The 13,407-nt window shown below is 44.2% G+C and overlaps 2 non-coding genes across 2 annotated transcripts; both read right to left on the bottom strand.

Moving 5' to 3' along the window:
* Window positions 1-302: 302 nt before the first annotated feature.
* Window positions 303-375, bottom strand: TRNAS-GCU (transfer RNA serine (anticodon GCU)). Its single transcript has one exon. It is a non-coding gene; the product is annotated as a tRNA-Ser (tRNA).
* A 4,068-nt stretch (window positions 376-4,443) lies between these two features.
* On the bottom strand, window positions 4,444-4,516 carry TRNAS-GCU (transfer RNA serine (anticodon GCU)). The gene has a single exon. It is a non-coding gene; the product is annotated as a tRNA-Ser (tRNA).
* Window positions 4,517-13,407: the final 8,891 nt, after the last annotated feature.

A 13,407-nucleotide genomic window follows, 5' to 3' on the forward strand; every position in this document is an offset into this window, starting at 1 on the left:
CACAACACCGCTCCCGGATGGGCTCGAACCACCAACCTTTCGGTTAACAGCCGAACGCGCTAACCATCGCGCCACGATAGCCCAAAAAATAAATGGTCGTCAGGTATTGTGGAAAAACTTTGGCTTTTTACGTTACATTTGAGATCCCACAACACCGCTCCCGGGTGGGCTCGAACCACAAACCTATTGGATAACAGCTGAACGCGCTAACCATTGCGCCACGGAAGCCCAAAAATTGAATGGTCGTCAGGTATTGTGGAAAAACTTTGGCTTTTTACGCTACATCTGAGACCCCACAACACCTCACCCGGGTGGGCTCGAACCACCAACCTTTCGGTTAGCAGCTGAACGCGCTAACCATTGCGCCACGGAAGTCCAAATATTAAATTTTCGTCAGGTATTGTGGAAAAACTCTGACATTTTACGTTACATCTGAGACCTCACAACACCGCTCCCGGGAGGGCTCAAACCACCAGTCTTTTGAATAACAGCTGATCGCGCTAACCATTGCGCCACGGAAGCCCAAAATTTAAATGGTCGTCAGTTTTTGTGGAAAAACCTTGACTTTTTACGTCTAACTGAGACCTCACAACACCGCTCCCGGATGGGCTCGAACCACCAACCTTTCGGTTAACAGCCGAACGCGCTAACCATCGCGCCACGGAAGCCCAAAAAATAAATGGTCGTCAGGTATTGTGGAAAAACTTTGGCTTTTACGTTACATTTGAGATCCCACAACACCGCTACCGGGTGAGCTCGAACCACCAACCTATTGGTTAACAGCCGAACGCGCTAACCATTGAGCCACGGAAGCTCAGAAATTAAATTGTTATCACGTATTGTGGAAAAGTTTTGAATTTTAACGCTACATCTGAGACCCCACAACACCTCTCCCGGGTGGGCTCGAACCACCAACCTTTCGGTTAACAGCTGAACGCGCTAACCAATGCGCCACGGAAGCCCGAAAATTAAATGTTCGTCAGGTATTGTGGAAAAACTCAGACATTTTACGTTACATCTGAGACCTCACAACACCGCTCCCGGGAGGGCTCAAACCACCAGTCTTTTGAATAACAGCTGATCGCGCTAACCATTGCGCCACGGAAGCCCAAAAATTAAATGGTCGTCAGGTATTGTGGAAAAACCTTGACTTTTTACGTCACATCTGAGACGTCACATCTGAGACGTCACATCTGAGACCTCATAACACCGCTCCCGGGAGGGCTCAAACCACCAGTCTTTTGAATAACAGCTGATCGCGCTAACCATTGCACCACGGAAGCCCAAAATTTAAATGGTCGTCAGGTTTTGTGGAAAAACCTTGACTTTTTACGTCTAACTGAGACCTCACAACACCGCTCCCGGATGGGCTCGAACCACCAACCTATCGGTTAACAGCCGAACGCGCTAACCAACGCGCCACGGAAGCCCAAAAAATAAATGGTCGTCAGGTATTGTGGAAAAACTTTGGCTTTTTACGTTACATTTGAGATCACACAACACCGATACCGGGTGAGCTCGAACCACCAACCTATTGGTTAACAGCCGAACGCGCTAACCATTGAGCCACGGAAGCTCAGAAATTAAATTGTTATCACGTATTGTGGAAAAGTTTTGAATTTTTACGCTACATCTGAGACCCCACAACACCTCTCCCGGGTGGGCTCGAACCACCAACCTTTCGGTTAACAGCTGAACGCGCTAACCAATGCGCCACGGAAGCCCGAAAATTAAATGTTCGTCAGGTATTGTGGAAAAACTCAGACATTTTACGTTACATCTGAGACCTCACAACACCGCTCCCGGGAGGGCTCAAACCACTAGTCTTTTGAATAACAGCTGATCGCGCTAACCATTGCGCCACTGAAGCCCAAAAATTAAATGGTCGTCAGGTATTGTGGAAAAACTCAGACATTTTACGTTACATCTGAGACCTCACAACACCGCTCCCGGGAGGGCTCAAACCACCAGTCTTTTGAATAACAGCTGATCGCGCTAACCATTGCGCCACGGAAGCCCAAATATTAAATGGTCGTCAGGTATTGTGGAAAAACCTTGACTTTTTACGTCACATCTGAGACCTCACAACACCGCTCCCGTGAGGGCTCAAACCACCAGTCTTTTGAATAACAGCTGATCGCGCTAACCATTGCGCCAAGGAAGCCCAAAAATTAAATTTTCGTCAGGTATCGTGGAAAAACTCTGATATTTTACGTTACATCTGAGACCTCACAACACCGCTCCCGGGAGGGCTCAAACCACCAGTCTTTTGAATAACAGCTGATCGCGCTAACCATTGCGCCACGGAAGCCCAAAAATTAAATGGTCGTCAGGTATTGTGGAAAAACCTTGACTTTTTACGTCACATCTGAGACCTCACAACACCGCTCCCGGATGGGCTCGAACCACCATCTTTTCAGTTAACAGCCGAACGCGCTAACCATTGCGCCACGGAAGCCCAAAAATTAAATGGTCGTCAGGTATTGTGGAAAAACTTTGGCTTTTTACGTTACATTTGAGATCCCACAACACCGCTACCGGGTGGGCTGGAACCACCAACCTATTGGTTAACAGCCGAACGCGCTAACCATTGAGCCACGGAAGCTCAGAAATTAAATGGTTATCACGTTTTGTGGAAAAGTTTAGAATTTTTACGCTACATCTGAGACCCCACAACACCGCTCCCGGATGGGCTCGAACCACCAACCTTTCGGTTAACAGCCGAACGCGCTAACCATCGCGCCACGATAGCCCAAAAAATAAATGGTCGTCAGGTATTGTGGAAAAACTTTGGCTTTTTACGTTACATTTGAGATCCCACAACACCGCTACCGGGTGAGCTTGAACCACCAACCTATTGGTTAACAGCCAAACGCGCTAACCATTGAGCCACGGAAGCTCAGAAATTAAATGGTTATTACGTATTGTGGAAAAGTTTTGAATTTTTACGCTACATCTGAGACCCCGCAACACCTCTCCCGGGTGGGCTCGAACCACCAACCTTTCGGTTAACAGCTGAACGCGCTAACCATTGCGCCAAGGAAGCCCGAAAATTAAATGTTCGTCAGGTATTGTGGAAAAACTTTGGCTTTTTACGTTACATTTGAGATCCCACAACACCGCTACCGGGTGAGCTCGAACCACCAACCTATTGGTTAACAGCAGAACGCGCTAACCATTGAGCCACGGAAGCTCAGAAATTAAATTGTTATCACGTATTGTGGAAAAGTTTTGAATTTTTACGCTACATCTGAGACCCCACAACACCTCTCCCGGGTGGGCTCGAACCACCAACCTTTCGGTTAACAGCTGAACGCGCTAACCAATGCGCCACGGAAGCCCGAAAATTAAATGTTCGTCAGGTATTGTGGAAAAACTCAGACATTTTACGTTACATCTGAGACCTCACAAAACCGCTCCCGGGAGGGCTCAAACCACCAGTCTTTTGAATAACAGCTGATCGCGCTAACCATTGCGCCACGGAAGCCCAAATATTAAATGGTCGTCAGGTATTGTGGAAAAACCTTGACTTTTTACGTCACATCTGAGACCTCACAACACCGCTCCCGTGAGGGCTCAAACCACCAGTCTTTTGAATAACAGCTGATCGCGCTAACCATTGCGCCAAGGAAGCCCAAAAATTAAATTTTCGTCAGGTATCGTGGAAAAACTCTGATATTTTACGTTACATCTGAGACCTCACAACACCGCTCCCGGGAGGGCTCAAACCACCAGTCTTTTGAATAACAGCTGATCGCGCTAACCATCGCGCCACGGAAGCCCAAAAATTAAATGGTCGTCAGGTATTGTGGAAAAACCTTGACTTTTTACGTCACATCTGAGACCTCACAACACCGCTCCCGGATGGGCTCGAACCACCATCTTTTCAGTTAACAGCCGAACGCGCTAACCATTGCGCCACGGAAGCCCAAAAATTAAATGGTCGTCAGGTATTGTGGAAAAACTTTGGCTTTTTACGTTACATTTGAGATCCCACAACACCGCTACCGGGTGGGCTGGAACCACCAACCTATTGGTTAACAGCCGAACGCGCTAACCATTGAGAAACGGAAGCTCAGAAATTAAATGGTTATCACGTTTTGTGGAAAAGTTTAGAATTTTTACGCTACATCTGAGACCCCTCAACACCGCTCCCGGATGGGCTCGAACCACCAACCTTTCGGTTAACAGCCGAACGCGCTAACCATCGCGCCACGATAGCCCAAAAAATAAATGGTCGTCAGGTATTGTGGAAAAACTTTGGCTTTTTACGTTACATTTGAGATCCCACAACACCGCTCCCGGGTGGGCTCGAACCACAAACCTATTGGATAACAGCTGAACGCGCTAACCATTGCGCCACGGAAGCCCAAAAATTGAATGGTCGTCAGGTATTGTGGAAAAACTTTGGCTTTTTACGCTACATCTGAGACCCCACAACACCTCACCCGGGTGGGCTCGAACCACCAGCCTTTCGGTTAGCAGCTGAACGCGCTAACCATTGCGCCACGGAAGTCCAAATATTAAATTTTCGTCAGGTATTGTGGAAAAACTCTGACATTTTACGTTACATCTGAGACCTCACAACACCGCTCCCAGGAGGGCTCAAACCACCAGTCTTTTGAATAACAGCTGATCGCGCTAACCATTGCGCCACGGAAGCCCAAAATTTAAATGGTCGTCAGTTTTTGTGGAAAAACCTTGACTTTTTACGTCTAACTGAGACCTCACAACACCGCTCCCGGATGGGCTCGAACCACCAACCTTTCGGTTAACAGCCGAACGCGCTAACCATCGCGCCACGGAAGCCCAAAAAATAAATGGTCGTCAGGTATTGTGGAAAAACTTTGGCTTTTTACGTTACATTTGAGATCCCACAACACCGCTACCGGGTGAGCTCGAACCACCAACCTATTGGTTAACAGCCGAACGCGCTAACCATTGAGCCACGGAAGCTCAGAAATTAAATTGTTATCACGTATTGTGGAAAAGTTTTGAATTTTAACGCTACATCTGAGACCCCACAACACCTCTCCCGGGTGGGCTCGAACCACCAACCTTTCGGTTAACAGCTGAACGCGCTAACCAATGCGCCACGGAAGCCCGAAAATTAAATGTTCGTCAGGTATTGTGGAAAAACTCAGACATTTTACGTTACATCTGAGACCTCACAACACCGCTCCCGGGAGGGCTCAAACCACCAGTCTTTTGAATAACAGCTGATCGCGCTAACCATTGCGCCACGGAAGCCCAAAAATTAAATGGTCGTCAGGTATTGTTTAAAAACCTTGACTTTTTACGTCACATCTGAGACCTCACAACACCGCTCCCGGGAGGGCTCAAACCACCAGTCTTTTGAATAACAGCTGATCGCGCTAACCATTGCGCCACGGAAGCCCAAAATTTAAATGGTCGTCAGGTTTTGTGGAAAAACCTTGACTTTTTACGTCTAACTGAGACCTCACAACACCGCTCCCGGATGGGCTCGAACCACCAACCTATCGGTTAACAGCCGAACGCGCTAACCATCGCGCCACGGAAGCCCAAAAAATAAATGGTCGTCAGGTATTGTGGAAAAACTTTGGCTTTTTACGTTACATTTGAGATCCCACAACACCGATACCGGGTGAGCTCGAACCACCAACCTATTGGTTAACAGCCGAACGCGCTAACCATTGAGCCACGGAAGCTCAGAAATTAAATTGTTATCACGTATTGTGGAAAAGTTTTGAATTTTTACGCTACATCTGAGACCCCACAACACCTCTCCCGGGTGGGCTCGAACCACCAACCTTTCGGTTAACAGCTGAACGCGCTAACCAATGCGCCACGGAAGCCCGAAAATTAAATGTTCGTCAGGTATTGTGGAAAAACTCAGACATTTTACGTTACATCTGAGACCTCACAACACCGCTCCCGGGAGGGCTCAAACCACCAGTCTTTTGAATAACAGCTGATCGCGCTAACCATTGCGCCACTGAAGCCCAAAAATTAAATGGTCGTCAGGTATTGTGGAAAAACCTTGACTTTTTACGTCACATCTGAGACCTCACAACACCGCTCCCGTGAGGGCTCAAACCACCAGTCTTTTGAATAACAGCTGATCGCGCTAACCATTGCGCCAAGGAAGCCCAAAAATTAAATTTTCGTCAGGTATCGTGGAAAAACTCTGATATTTTACGTTACATCTGAGACCTCGCAACACCGCTCCCGGGAGGGCTCAAACCACCAGTCTTTTGAATAACAGCTGATCGCGCTAACCATTGCGCCACGGAAGCCCAAAAATTAAATGGTCGTCAGGTATTGTGGAAAAACCTTGACTTTTTACGTCACATCTGAGACCTCACAACACCGCTCCCGGATGGGCTCGAACCACCATCTTTTCAGTTAACAGCCGAACGCGCTAACCATTGCGCCACGGAAGCCCAAAAATTGAATGGTCGTCAGGTATTGTGGAAAAACTTTGGCTTTTTACGCTACATCTGAGACCCCACAACACCTCACCCGGGTGGGCTCGAACCACCAACGTTTCGGTTAGCAGCTGAACGCGCTAACCATTGCGCCACGGAAGTCCAAATATTAAATTTTCGTCAGGTATTGTGGAAAAACTCTGACATTTTACGTTACATCTGAGACCTCACAACACCGCTCCCGGGAGGGCTCAAACCACCAGTCTTTTGAATAACAGCTGATCGCGCTAACCATTGCGCCACGGAAGCCCAAAATTTAAATGGTCGTCAGGTTTTGTGGAAAAACCTTGACTTTTTACGTCTAACTGAGACCTCACAACACCGCTCCCGGATGGGCTCGAACCACCAACCTATCGGTTAACAGCCGAACGCGCTAACCATCGCGCCACGGAAGCCCAAAAAATAAATGGTCTTCAGGTATTGTGGAAAAACTTTGGCTTTTTACGTTACATTTGAGATCCCACAACACCGCTACCGGGTGAGCTCGAACCACCAACCTATTGGTTAACAGCCAAACGCGCTAACCATTGAGCCACGGAAGCTCAGAAATTAAATTGCTATCACGTATTGTGGAAAAGTTTTGAATTTTTACGCTACATCTGAGACCCCACAACACCTCTCCCGGGTGGGCTCGAACCACCAACCTTTCGGTTAACAGCTGAACGCGCTAACCAATGCGCCACGGAAGCCCGAAAATTAAATGTTCGTCAGGTATTGTGGAAAAACCTTGACTTTTTACGTCACATCTGAGACCTCACAACACCGCTCCCGTGAGGGCTCAAACCACCAGTCTTTTGAATAACAGCTGATCGCGCTAACCATTGCGCCACGGAAGCCCAAAAATTAAATGGTCGTCAGGTATTGTGGAAAAGCTTTGGCTTTTTACGTTACATTTGAGATCCCACAACACCGCTACCGGGTGGGCTGGAACCACCAACCTATTGGTTAACAGCCGAACGCGCTAACCATTGAGCCACGGAAGCTCAGAAATTAAATGGTTATCACGTTTTGTGGAAAAGTTTAGAATTTTTACGCTACATCTGAGACCCCACAACACCGCTCCCGGATGAGCTCGAACCACCAACCTTTCGGTTAACAGCCGAACGCGCTAACCATCGCGCCACGATAGCCCAAAAAATAAATGGTCGTCAGGTATTGTGGAAAAACTTTGGCTTTTTACGTTACATTTGAGATCCCACAACACCGCTACCGGGTGAGCTTGAACCACCAACCTATTGGTTAACAGCCAAACGCGCTAACCATTGAGCCACGGAAGCTCAGAAATTAAATGGTTATCACGTATTGTGGAAAAGTTTTGAATTTTTACGCTACATCTGAGACCCCACAACACCTCTCCCGGGTGGGCTCGAACCACCAACCTTTCGGTTAACAGCTGAACGCGCTAACCAATGCGCCACGGAAGCCCGAAAATTAAATGTTCGTCAGGTATTGTGGAAAAACTCAGACATTTTACGTTACATCTGAGACCTCACAACACCGCTCCCGGGAGGGCTCAAACCACCAGTCTTTTGAATAACAGCTGATCGCGCTAACCATTGCGCCACGGAAGCCCAAAAATTAAATGGTCGTCAGGTATTGTGGAAAAACCTTGACTTTTTACGTCACATCTGAGACCTCACAACACCGCTCCCGGATGGGCTCGAACCACCATCTTTTCAGTTAACAGCCGAACGCGCTAACCATATCGCCACGGAAGCCCAAAAATTAAATGTTCGTCAGGTATTGTGGAAAAACTCTGACATTTTACGTTACATCTGAGACCTCACAACACCGCACCCGGGAGGGCTCAAACCACCAGTCTTTGAATAACAGCTGAACGCGCTAACCATTGCGCCACGGAAGCCCAAAAATTAAATGGTCGTCAGGTATTGTGGAAAAACCTTGACTCTTTACGTCACATCTGAGACCTCACAACACCGCTCTCGGATGGGCTAGAACCACCAGCCTTTCGGTTAAAAGCCGAACGCGCAAACCATTGCGCCACGGAAGCCCAAAAGTTAAATGGTCGTCAGGTATTGTGTAAAAACTTTGGGTTTTTACGTCTCATTTGAGATCCCACAACACCGCTCCCGGGTGGGCTCGAACCACAAACCTATTGGATAACAGCCGAACGCGCTGACCATTGAGCCACGGTAGCTCAGAAATTTAATGGTTGTCACGTATTGTGGAAAAGTTTTGACTTTTTACGCTACATCTGAGACCCCACAACACCCCTCTCGGGTGGGCTCGAACCACCAGCCTTTCGGTTAACAGCCGAACGCACTAACCATTGCGCCACGGAAGCCCAAAAATTAAATGGTCGTCAGGTATTGTGGAAAAACTTTGGCTTTTTACGTTTCATTTGAGACCCCAATACACCGCTCCCGGGTGGGCTCGAACCACCAACCTATTGGTTAACAGCCGAACGCGCTAACCATTGAGCCACGGAAGCTCAGAAATTTAATGGTTGTCACGTATTGTGGAAAAGTTTTGAATTTTTACGCTACATCTGAGACCCCACAACACCCCTCCCGGGTGGGCTCGAACCACCAGCCTTTCGGTTAACAGCCGAACGCGCTAACCATTGCGCCACGGAAGCCCAAAAATTAAATGGTCGTCAGGTATTGTGGAAATCTTTGGCTTTTTACTTCACATTTGAGACTTCACAACACCGCTCCCGGGTGGGCTCGAACCATTAACCTTTTGGTTAACATCCGAACGCGCTAGCCATGGAGCCAACGAAGCTCAGAAATGAAATGTTCGTCAGGTATTGTTTAAAAACTTTGGCTTTTTACGTTACACTTGAGAATCCTAAACACCGCTACCGGGTGAGCTCGAACCACCAACCTATTGGTTAACAGCCGAACGCGCTAACCATTGAGCCACGGAAGCTCAGAAATTAAATTGTTATCACGTATTGTGGAAAAGTTTTGAATTTTTACGCTACATCTGAGACCCCACAACACCTCTCTCGGGTGGGCTCGAACCACCAACCTTTCGGTTAACAGCTGAACCGCTAACCATTGCGCCACGGAAGCCCAAAAATTAAATGTTCGTCAGGTATTGTGGAAAAACTCTGACATTTTACGTTACATCTGAGGCCTCACAACACCGCTCCCGGGAGGGCTCAAACCACCAGTCTTTTGAATAACAGCTGATCGCGCTAACCATTGCGCCACGGAAGCCCAAAAATTAAATGGTCGTCAGGTATTGTGGAAAAACTTTGGCTTTTTACTTTACATTTGAGACTTTACAACACCTCTCCCGGTGGGCTCGAACCACCAACCTTTTGGTTAAGATCCGAACGCTCTAACCATGGAGCCAAGGAAGCTCAGAAATGAAATGGTCGTCAGTTATTGTGGAAAAACTATGACTTTTTACGTCACATCTGAGACCTCACAACACCGCTCCCGGATGGGCTCGAACCACTAACCTTTCGGTTAACAGCCGAACGTGCTAACCATTGCGCCACGGAAGCCCAAAAACTAAATGGTCGTCAGGTATTATGGAAAGGTTTTGACTTTTTACGCTACATCTGAGACCCCACAACACCCCTCACGGGTGGGCTCGAACCACCAGCCTTTCGGTTAACAGCCGAACGCGCTAACCATTGAGCTCAGAAATTAAATGGTTATCACGTATTGTGGAAAAGTTTTGAATTTTACGCTACATCTGAGACCCCACAACACCTCTCCCGGGTGGGCTCGAACCACCAACCTTTCGGTTAACAGCTGAACCGCTAACAATTGCGCCACGGAAGCCCAAAAATTAAATGTTCGTCAGGTATTGTGGAAAAACTCGGACATTTCAAATTACATCTGAGACCTCACACCACTGCTCCCGGGAGGGCTCAAACCACCAGTCTTTTGAATAACAGCTGAACGCACTAACCATGGTGCCACGGTAGCCCAAAAATTAAATGGTCGTCAGGTATTGTGGAAAAACTTTGGCTTTTTACGTTACATTTGAGACTTCACAACACCGCTCCCGGGTGGGCTCGAACCACCAACCTTTTGGTTAACATCCGAACGCGCTATTCATGGAGCCAAGGAAGCTCAGGAATGAAATGGTCGTCAGGTATTGTGGAAAAACTTTGAATTTTTACGTCACATCTGAGACTGCACAACACCGCTCCCGGATGGGCTCGAACCACCAACCTTTCGGTTAACAGCCGAACGCGCTAACCATCGCGCCACGGAAGCCCAAAAAATAAATGGTCGTCAGGTATTGTGGAAAAACTTTGGCTTTTTACGTTACATTTGAGACTTCACAACACCGCTCCCGGGTGGGCTTGAACCACCAACCTTTTGGTTAACATCCGAACGCGCTATTCATGGAGCCAAGGAAGCTCAGGAATGAAATGTTCGTCAGGTATTGTGGAAAACCTTTGACTTTTTACGTCACATCTGAGACCCCACAACACCTCTCCCGGGTGGGCTCGAACCACCAGCCTTTCGTTTAACAGCCGAACGCGCTAACCATTGCGCCACGGAAGCCCAAAAATTAAATGGTCGTCAGGTATTGTGGAAAAACTTTGGCTTTTTACGTTTCATTTGAGATCCATTCAAAAAACTGTTAAAATTCAATTTTCAAAAAGATATCGTTGTCACAGATTTTGCATCTTGAAGGAAAAAAACATGCGATTTTTTCGGTACACTTTTGAATGCATTTTTTTTCTGGACTAATTTTTGGCCGAATTCAGCTTAATTCCCTATAAAATACTCATTAAAAGTGATTTCATCTCGATTGAACAATAAATAAAAATGTACCTCGATTTTTAATAACATTTTCAAAATCGACGTTTCACGGCCAGAGAATCATATTTTGAGTATTTCTTCACTATTTTCAAATATAACCACTGAAACCATAATTTTTGTACTTTTTGCTTTAATTCAAGCAAATGTAACGATATTCATTCAAAAAACTGTTAAAATTCAATTGTCAATAAGAAATCGTTGTCACGGATTTTGCATCTTGAAGGAAAAAAAACATGCGATTTTTCGGTACACTTTTGAATGCATTTTTTTCTGGATAAATTTTTGACCGAATTCAGCTTAATTCCTTATAAAATACTCATTAAAAGTGATTTCACCTCGATTGAACAATAAATAAAAATGTACCTCGATTTTTAATAACATTTTCAAAATCGACGTTTCACGGCCAGAGAAGCATATTCTGAGTATTTCTTCACTATTTTCAAATATAACCACTGAAACCATAATTTTTGTACTTTTTGCTTTAATTCAAGCAAATGTGACGATATTCATTGAAAAAAGTGTTAAAATTCAATTTTCAATAAGAAATTGTTGTCACGGATTTTGCATCTTGAAGGAAAAAAAACATGCGATTTTTCGGTACACTTTTGAATGCATTTTTTTCTGGATAAATTTTTGACCGAATTCAGCTTAATTCCTTATAAAATACTCATTAAAAGTGATTTCATCTCGATTGAACAATAAATAAAAATGTACCTCGATTTTTAATAACATTTTAAAAATCGACGTTTCACGGCCAGAGAAGCATATTTTGAGTATTTCTTCACTATTTTCAAATATAACCACTGAAACCATTATTTTTGTACTTTTTGCTTTAATTCAAGCAAATGTAAAGATATTCATTCAAAAAACTGTTAAAATTCAATTTTCAATAAGTTTCAAAGTTTATTTGGCATAGTTTAGTACAAAAGCTCATGAGGAGGGACCAAGTCTTCAAGCGACTTATTGCCCTCCTTAAATTTCTTAAGATTAACGTCAATTGGACAACAAAATTAGATAAAGAACATTAAAAGAGAATAACCATAAAAAAATAATATAAATTAAAATTTAAATAAAGTTTTGCAAATACATGAATATAGTTTAATATCTTTTGTAAAGCACGACTTTTTTACTTCGTTTAATATAAAATATAAACGAGTTATTGTTTTTCTTTAAATAAAACAATAAAATCAGGATTAAATAAATATATAAATAAAAAAATAAATAAACAAATAGATCAAAGATGGCTACACACTGCCATTAAGTATATGAATTTTAAGTTTTTTTTTAACTAAAGCAAAGGATTTGGTATCACATATAAGTAAATAAATTTGGTTGTATAGTTTTACTCCTACATAAAAGATTGAGTTTAGCTTTTTTGAAGTTTTGCATTGGGGGCATTCTAAAATATTGTTTGTTCTTGTTAGTATGTTAGAGGATGTTGTATTAAATAGTTTATGTACACCATTAATATTTTTATGAATAAATATTAGATTATTATACTTAATAATTTGAAATATGTCTAACGTTTTACTTTTTGCATATAATATTTTTGTATGTGATATCCAGTTCACGTTATAAATACTTCTGAGAACTCTTTTTTGCAGGATATTGATTCTGTTTAACTTGTGTTGAGAGGTATTACCCCACGCGACCGAGCCGTATATCAATAAGGAATAGAACATACTATAGTATAGTTCGAATAGAATACACCTTGGGAATAACATACTACCTTGTTTGATAAGATAGGATGTGTTAGATAATTTTTTGCAAAGATAATTTATATGCTCATTCCAATTTACTTGATGGTCAAACCATATCCCCAGGTACTTATACGTATATACTCGATTTATAGCTGTACCACCAATTTCTATCTTACAGATAGTGTCCTCAATTCTTTTCCCATGGTTGGCGAAAACAATATATTCTGTTTTTAATTTGTTCAATTTTAGACCGTTTTCCTCTAGCCAAGAGTTTATAATTTGTAAATACGTGTTTCCATGCAATATTAAAGCAGGTAAGTGCTTATTTTCCAATAGTAAAACTGTGTCATCTGCATAAAGACGAAGAAGCTCTTTGGGTAGCTTTTCTACTATATCGTTAATATATAGATTAAAAAGCAGTGGGGATAATACCGAACCTTGAGGGACACCGATAGTTATGTCCTGCGAATCTGATATATT

The sequence above is a fragment of the Phalangium opilio genome, unplaced genomic scaffold (assembly GCF_054372755.1).
Source record: "Phalangium opilio isolate 3A_F unplaced genomic scaffold, DU_Popi_V2 ptg000390l_1, whole genome shotgun sequence".
NCBI lineage: Eukaryota > Metazoa > Arthropoda > Arachnida > Opiliones > Phalangiidae > Phalangium > Phalangium opilio.